General features: G+C 39.3%; 1 pseudogene; it reads right to left on the minus strand.

Moving 5' to 3' along the window:
- Positions 1-7,837: 7,837 nt before the first annotated feature.
- LOC149260875 (protein NRT1/ PTR FAMILY 5.4 pseudogene) lies at positions 7,838-8,296 on the minus strand (annotated as a pseudogene).
- Between the last annotated feature and the right edge of the window lie 989 nt (positions 8,297-9,285).

The raw sequence follows: 9,285 nt of genomic DNA on the forward strand, positions 1-9,285 counted from the left end.
CTATTCTATGTAGATTGTATGGCCTCCCTGATAATTCTAAATTCTCAATCAATTGGGTTTCATTAATTGAGGCTTGTGTTAACTCTCACATTATGGTTGTCTAGAAATCTTCGGCAAAATCACATAATCAGTCTTTTGTCGACGCGTTTCGAACCAACCAGTGTGGTTCATCGTCAGGGCAAGTTGAAGAACTAATCTGGCTTAGCTTGATTAAATAGAGTGTGCAGAGACTCCCACGGCTATATTGCAACAGCTAATTTTGACCTGAGGATCAAAGTCAAACCACTGATTTTATTATTAATAGAAGTTAATTGAAAAATATAATAAATTTATTGTTTTAAATATAATGGTCATTATATCTTCATATTTATTAAATAACCTATATTTATTATTATCCCCAAATTATTTAAATACAAATAAATAGTATTAAATTACTATTATTCTTAGAATTTAGTTACAATAGGTAACTGTGTATTTATTTAATAATAATTGTTTAAATTAAAGGGTCCAATGGTAAACTAGATATAATGGTCATTAATAAATTATGGTAAACTAAATAAAATGGTCATTAATAAAATTATATCTTCATATAACCTATATTTACTATGAATTGGGCAACCATTCTATCTCAGAATTTGACCAAAGTGATTACTGAATATCGCCAAATGAGGGCTTCCTCCTCTAGAGAAGTTCCCCAATTCTTCATGTCCGCATATATCTTCGATGTTGTTTGTTTATGCACTCATTTTCCAACCATGGGTTGGAAATGGACTACCAATGATCCTACTCCTATCTTCCTAGGTTATAAGAAAATGTGGGAACAAGACTATATTCCACATTTTCACCAATTATGCCAGGGGGTTATTCATCCCTTACATCAGTTAGTTTTTAACAGAAGATGTCTGAGATTCACAAAAGAAGCTATCACAGACCTTCAAGCTATTGGAAGGTATTTTCTTGAAATATCCTTCTCTTATATCAGGATTTGGTAGCCAACCCTTCCCACATGTCCTTCCTATGTATGTATCAGATAAATTACTGGCAAGAGAAGTAGCATACCAAACAGTAGGAAATAGCCTCACAAAAACATTGAGGGAAATGAATAAATATTTATGGCCAAATTTTCCCCTTCAGTGTGGGAGATTTACCATTCTTAACTATGGTCATGCATATAAAGAGTATCAGAACATGCAGTCATTAAAGCTCCCCGTTCGGTAGGCTAGGCCTTTTGATCCACATCATATAGCAAACAAATTCACCCTTTCAATTAAGATCAGACTTGTAACTCATGCAGTTGATGAGTTTAAAGATTTACTAGAATCTACCGAGGAATTTGAGAAGATTTTGAATGTAGCCAAGACAAATTTTGACCCAAAGGAATTCAAAAGTTTCTAGGAGTTTAGAGGACAGAGGTTAGAATACCTCCCACAAGAACTTTGGATTACTAATCATATAATTGAAACCAAGTCTCAGAAGAAGAATAAGCCAAGCACGTCACAAGATCAATAAGTAGAAACAGATGAATTGGAAAAGCTATGGGATGCATTCAACGACAAACTAAAAGATACCAATAAGGTGTCAACAACCAAAGAAACTACAGGATTTTAGACCCTGCTAGGGAAAATAGTAGTAGTGACCACTGAAGGTCTAAAAACAAGTTTCCAAGATACAGAGGTAATCCCTACAGATCCAACTACTGAAATTGTTTTTAATGTAATAGATATCCCCCCTCTAGACGTGTTTTACAACCCTATTCATAAATTTTTTGTGAAAAGACAAATGAAGAGGAGTAGAACTGAAACTTCCTCACAACATGAATTTATGGATGTCCTAAGGAAGGACACACAAATAAATCTAACTAAACATTTGACTCAGCTATCTCTATTTGCTGGAGACCTTGCTACAACAATAATCGGCAAAGCAACCGAAGTCTCTGCTTTGATTAAACAAAAGGATGACCATATCGCATTATTGCTGCGACAATTAGATGAAGAAAGAGCCAGCATAAACAGTCAAGTAGAGGAACAACTGCATAAGCTACAACAGGATATGAAACTACTTAAGGTAAGTCATGAAAATGACTTATATACTAAAAACAAACAGATCCAGGAGTTAAATAGTGACCTAGAAAATTATAAAGATATTGTTATAGACATTTTTGTGCCTTACAGCATTGAGCATGAAATGTCCATAATCTAAGGGATCCAAAGTCCCTAAACATGTTGTTCCTATCCCTAGAGGAACAAGGCTAACAAACCACAGCAATTCACAGAAGTTCTCCACCTGAAACTGCTCAAAAACAAGTCAATTCAGGATCATTTCAGTGGCTACACTAGCTGTTTGCACTGAATGTCAAAGCCAACACTGGCTACCTGCGTTGAATGTCAAAGGGAACACTGGCTACCTGTGCTGAACGAGAATGGACATGTGGCAAGCTCATTTCTCAAGGTGTCAAAACCCAGGAAGCTTCCAAAATGACACTTGCCTCAGGGAATTCGACTAGTGATGAGTAAGAGGTTCCAAATCTCCAAGTGGAAGCAAGAACCTCCAAGTGGAATCAAGAACTGACAGAGGGAGAGGACGCTAGTCAGATCTCAAGCTGACTCATCCTCTCTCCAAACATCTATATATGGATCTCTCCTCCATGAGATCTGGAGGCTGGAATTTTGTTATTGCAAAGAATTTCTGTTGGTTTGAGATTGGAATCATTGGTTGCTTAATGCTTTGAAGGGGGTGAAGATAGGAATTCCATTTGCTGGGAAGGAGATGCTGGATTGGAGCCCTCTGGGTTGTATCTCTTCCTGAACCTTGTTATTCATCAATAAAGCTATCTTGGTTTCTCCTATATAATGATGTATTTTTGATGTATGATTGCATTAGTATATTTAGTTTATTGCTAATCCTGAACTAGTTATGAATATGAATCCATGTCTTGTGTAGTGTTCTCTTCTTGTGATCTTGCAGAATCCTCTTGAAGTTGGGCGAGCGAGAAGGCAAGTAGCTGGGAACTCTCCAAGAGAAGAGAAGCCGGATCGAGGGACAAATGGAAGATACCGGTTAGTCCATCCATCTATCTCTTCATTCTTAATTCATAAAGGAAGAATACTAGAATAGTTGTCTCTGTTTGTTGCTAAGGCACTCTCACACCTTAGGTGGATAGGATCATCCTGCATAGGCATTTTTCCCCACAACAAATTGGCGACTCCACTGGGGAGATCTGTTTAGTCATTTTATTTGTGTTTCTATCATTGTTTGTTTCATAGACTCGACAGCAATAATCGAACTGCATCTGCTTTTCCCAGATGCAAAGTAGACAGTTGCTGCTTTGATCCAATCACTGGACTTGTCTATGATCTGAACAATGGACTCACAAATGATTTGATGATCCTTTGTGATAGATCTTAGTACCCCCTCAAAGCATCCCTTTGATTGCACCTTGCTTGTTGCTTTTATTTGGCCTGAAACAGTTGATTAAATAGCAATCTGTGACCTAGAACCTGTGGGAAACGAGAGATTCTCCTTCAGCGCAGACCCAGTGAAGGGATTATGCATTTCAACGCAGGTCCCGTGAAGGCTACCTGCGCTGAATGTCAAAACCCCTGTGTTGAGGTTGCGCTGAACCAGTTTGCCCTTGTGCAGCTGGGGTTCTCTGCTCTGTTTTGCCTTGTTTTGATCTCTGATTTTTGCAGCCTGTAACCAGCATAGGTACCAGTCTGATAACTCCTTTTCTCTGATTAGATTCCGCCTCCTTTTGTACAAAAATACTGTGAGTGTTTTTATGTGTTTATGGTGTCATTTGCAGTCTTCCTTTGCATAAGTGAAATAGTCATCCTGTAGCCTTTGATTCAGATCTATTGATTGTGATCTTAGGAGAGAGTTCATTGGCTGTTTGCAGTTGATTATACATTTGCTTTTGCTTATTGGTTTGAGTTTGTCTCTTTTAAGTGTCCAAACAAGTATTCATTTCAAAAATCGTTAAGTGTTGTAATATCTTCTACCCTCTCTGATTTCGAAAAAGCAAACTTGTTTGTATTTGTCATTTAAAAGCAAATTCAAAGTTGTGCAAAAAGCTTTCTTTGTAGGCATCAATACTAAGAAAGCGGAAAACAAACACCTGCATTGTGCATTTGCATTTTGATAGTTTGCATGTTTGATTTAGGAAAAAGTGCATTAGAGTGTGCTGATTGCTCTTTGAGAAAAGATGGTGTCTTTCTTTTCCCTTAGTAGCTAGGATTTTCAAAGTTGAAAAGATATAAAGCTTTCTTATCATCTTTAGACTGCATTTAGGAATTTGTATCATACATCTCGTGGTGAATCTTGAAAGGCAAACTTTAAAAAGATCAACCTAAAATAAATTGAATGAACTTAACAACGCTTTGTAACATAACGCACAACATAGAGGTCTAGGCTAGAGACGTGTTCCGGCGTCGTAAAGCCTGGTGACTGTCGATCTCGTTGAAGGTGGGTGATTCCTCCTGAGAGACGATAGCGCCAGTACGGATTGTGCTCCCACGTACCATCGCGTATATATTGGGAGACCCCTATAGGCATAAAACCTTTATCCTCAGGAAGCCGTGTCGACCGCCCTACTGATCGCAATGCACTGAACACAGCATTCAGGAAGATCGACCGCACGTACCCTAAAAAGTATTCTGCGGTTTTGCGAAAAGTTTGGCACACCCTCTGCCTAGAACTCCAGAGCAGTTCCTTTTGGCCTTTTTCAGACTCTATAACGGAAAAAGTCCATCTGAGCATTTGTCACTTCGGGCTCGTTAAAACATCGAAGGAGACTAGAGTCATCTTTAGCTTTTTCTCGACTCTTTAAAATTGAAAAAGCAAGTTGTGTCTAAAAGCGTCAAAAATTTCATTTAATTCGGAAACACACTTTCCCCTTTTTTTTGTATTTTGGTTGATCAAGTAATCCGCAATCGTGGAAGAAAGTCAATTGAAACCCCGTCGTTTCGCGGAGGCTTACGAGTAAACCGTCTTTGTCTCCGGAATCGAAAACAGTACGGACAAAAGCGAACTCATTTAACTTGTTAGCGCTTGAGATTTCACCTCAGGCTGAGAAAGGTAAACCTCAAGGCTACATCAAACCATTCAGCCCCGTAGCTAGCCCTACGGGGCAGGAGAAGGCTCTCTCCAGTCTATCTCGTAAAATATTCAATGGATGAGATGACCAATATGTTAACACTGATATTAGGCTAGTAAACTGATTAGAAGGATTGATTTGGGGTTTTTAATTAAATAACGGGGTTTTTCTGGGCTGCATGGGCAAAATCACAGCTTGAAACAGAGAAATATAATGAACAACACAGGTTATCGACTGAGGCACGGTAGGCAAGAAATTTAGCATCAAATCTAGATTTTAAATGGGATGGCAAGACTGGTGAGGAGCTGACAAGGGCATAGAACTGAATCCTTGTCAAACAGAGGAAAACATTAAACATGAACAAACTTGTAGGCAGAGCATGGCAGGCATGAATTCTTACCTAAACACTTCATTTGTTCAGTTAGAAATGATCATGTAGTGAAATGAAACATAACGGATCACATATGAAACACAAGAAACACTTATGCTAAATTAACATACCACAGGGATCTCAGAAGTCAGAGCTGTGAAATTTCATTAAAAATCCCTGCCAAAAACTGTACATTGAAAGCTCTGTTCTCCAGCACTCTCAACACTCAGAAACTCTCCCTCCTCTCTTTTACTAACTCTGCCCCATTTTATTACAAAATGATTATTTTTATAAACTATTCTAAAACAAAATCAACAGATCGACCCCACAATCAGGGCGCTGTTTGAAACTGAAATTACAAAAAATTCGAAAAGAGAACAGCCTTCTATTCTAAAATAATACAATGTCCCTCTAAAAATCCTCTGATGACTAATAAACATGGAGCGCAGATCTTTTTGATTTCTGAGGTCTTGAAATAGGAAATTGGTTCCTATTTTTCTGTAGCAGTTGGTGCCTTTGTGGCGTGAATGATGACCGGATTTAGTGCCTTGGCGGGGTTGACATCACCCGATTCCATATCTAAAGAGAAAACCTTTTTAATTGTCAATATCTGTTATTGGGGCGCCCGCATCATTCATGAAAGTGGCGGTGGTGATAGTGAGGAGAAAACAAGCCACGACATCCAGTTTCATGGGCAAGATGTTCTAGCACTGCATGCGCAATTGCCTATCCATCTGTTTTGAAAAGGGGCAGCGTTACATATAAAATCCGATGATAATCAATGTGGAGGCAACAACTGTAGCTGCATATCCTTTCTGAATCGGAACTGAAGCCAGGAATAGACCGTTTACTCCTATTTCGATGTTTCTGTGGCATTCGGTCTTTGACTATTTACTTTCCCTTTACCTGGGCCTTTTAAATCAAACTAATTTTTAAATAAAAATAGCTCTTAAACTAAAATTCTGCCTTGAATGAAGGGAACCGCCATTATGCGATCAAAAGTGGCTCTGATCCTACTCAATGAAGTAGAGCGCATCTTCTTTTGTTATGACATCAACACGACTGACTTTGTTTTCGTTTGTTACACCATATATCTTATCTGCAACTTTTACGAGCTCTGGCCTTGAACTGCATAGTCCTGAGCAGTGATGGCTATAGCTCGTTTTGATACCTTGCCTGGAATAGCTCTTGAAGGTGTTAGTCTATGAATAGATCGTGAAGATGAAAGGTCTCCACTACCATTTGCAATTGTTTTTGAATTCTTCGTTGCCAATCTTGATCTGGCACTTATAGCCACTGCTTTTGCTGGCTCGGAATGTTCTTGAAGCACACTTGCTGGCCTCTGGCGTTATAGAACAGCAGTTAAGGCAGGACCTTGCAATTCTTTCACGGCCTTTGTTATCAATTCTCGTCCACAAACTCGGGTAATTTCAGCCAGACAAGCTTCTGCGGCTTTTCGAACCTCCACAGACTTATCCAGTAAATTCATCATTGCCACATCTTGAAACGTAAGTAAATGACATCAATATATGTCCACTATACACCAAATTGTAACTTCCACTACCGCATCCTACAGATCCCTCACTGCCACATCCTGAAACCTGTAGTTCTCTACTCCTGAAGCAATAATTTATTCGCTCCTCTTGTCCTTCACAAGACACTTGTTCATTGTGCGCAAGCCGGTGATAGTTCGGTCTGATATTTGGATTGAATTGGTTACAGTTACGCTGCAAATGCACGCTCAGATACCACATGCCGTTATGGTTTACTTTTACTGATTTCAGAATGATATCCGTGATGAGAGACTCATTCAAACTTTCGAGATAAAGAACCTTGAAATTACGGAATAATCGTAGATGCCAAAGAGTTATTTGCTAGGCATTACTGGTCAGAAGAAGAATAGTACAAATTTTCCATTGCCGGCTACAAATACTCTTGTAACTTTAAAATTCATAGAAATAGGAACGTTGCGGAGACCTGGAATAAAACTAGGAATGAAGAAAACTACCAAGTGACAAAAGGCAAGTCTCCAAGTTAAGATACCAAGTAAGCTAAAATTAAGGAGACATGCGGAGCAAGAAGTCGTTTTCCTCGTGCCCGGATGATCTTAAGAAGCAAGGACTTATGACTGTAGGGAGGTGTCTTCGAACTCATCGAGGGGTTGCAGATTTGTGACGAGGTAGCGTGTTTAAAGGGTTCTCCTCAAATTTCATGTTGCTCACCATTCCCTTGGGATGGATGATCTGCTAGCAATCCATTAAAGTTTCCTTGTAGCCACTTGGAGCCTTTTCATTTCTGTCAAGGCAGCAACAGTCATAGAAAGAATGGAAGTAAATATACCAATACCTATCCTCTGAAGCAGTGTTATACCACGCTCATTTTTGGTTATTTTTTCTGGCCACTGGAACAAAGATGCGATCATACACAGGCAAGAATGTTGGGGATTGTGCAAAGACAACCCCATACATCAAACAAGCCATCCAAATGGGTAACAATCTTAGAACAAGTTTCACCTCTTCAACCTGTGTAACTGTGCATATTCTCCAGTTAATGTCTTTATGCTTGTAATCTAAATCAACCGCCACAGTTGCCTTGTCAAGAAACCTTAGCTGATTTGTAGGCAAAAGCTCTCTACTCTTTTCACCCTTTAAAAGCTGTTCTTCTTGAATAACATATATTTTCTTTTCTCCCAGAGAAGGAACAGAAACATTCCATTTACGGATACTGGCTACAAAGACTTGGGCAATTCCAGTGAACGGACTGTCACCAGGCAGTTTATGTCTGTACAACCTTGTCCCACACATGAAAACAGAGAGTGCTATTGCCATTGCCATGGTTGGGATACAAAACCCCAAACCCCATCCAACATTTTCTTGACTGTACATGAGGACAGATATAGACACAACCAAGCCACTGGACATTCCAAAGTACCACCAATTGAAGAATGAACTCTTGTGCTTCCTCTGGGTCTCGGTCATCAAACTGGTCTGCCCAAATGCTTGCAGACAAGGTTTGCGCTTTTGCAGAGATAGGAGCTGAGGAAGCTGCTCCCTTTTGAAGAGCTGGAGATAAATTACATAATCTAAAACAACACATTAATGATTTCTTCTTCAAAACAGGGTTTTGAAGAAGAATCAATCTCTGACATGAGACGGAGTCTAACATCGGCTCCACTTGGGATGGCAGCTGCCGCTCCGTGGAGGTGCCAAGAACCGCAGAACTTTGGGAGAGCAGACAATGCCTCCACCCATTGGGCAATGGAGTCATTATTAACACAACCCTTGACTTATTTTCAAACTAAAACTGAACTCAAACAATCTTCAAGCAAACTAAAACAAGATGCTGCCCTTATGGCTGCTTATTTATTTACAAAGCTACCCTACTCTACTGTACAAACACTAGATCAGGTAATACTAAAATGCCAAATTAACCATTCAAGTAAACCTGAAAATGAAGCCGCTTGAGAATGCTACCACGAAGTCACAGATGCAGTTGTTGGCAGCCTTTCATACACGTACTGACCCTGGTCACAGAAAAGACAGCCTGATCTGTCAATGAAACTAAAAAAAGTGTCCATATATGCCACAATAGGATCACGGAAGCCAGACTCTGTTGGCTGCCCCAACTCTGCAACACATACTTCCAGCTGCACATTGTCAATGTAAACATCTATAGGCAAGTCTATTATTGCTTGTTGTGAAGGAGGAAGGATTTCCAAGAACTTTTTAGGGTCTTGGAAATCATATGACTGAATCTGCTCATCAAGATACTGAATCTCATTTTCAACTCTTTCAACAACTAACTCACAAAATCTAGTTTTGCT

This window comes from Pinus tabuliformis, chromosome 6, assembly GCF_031772625.1.
Source record: "Pinus tabuliformis cultivar Carrire ecotype Pingquan chromosome 6, CPIR1, whole genome shotgun sequence".
In the NCBI taxonomy this organism is placed as follows: Eukaryota; Viridiplantae; Streptophyta; class Pinopsida; order Pinales; family Pinaceae; genus Pinus; species Pinus tabuliformis.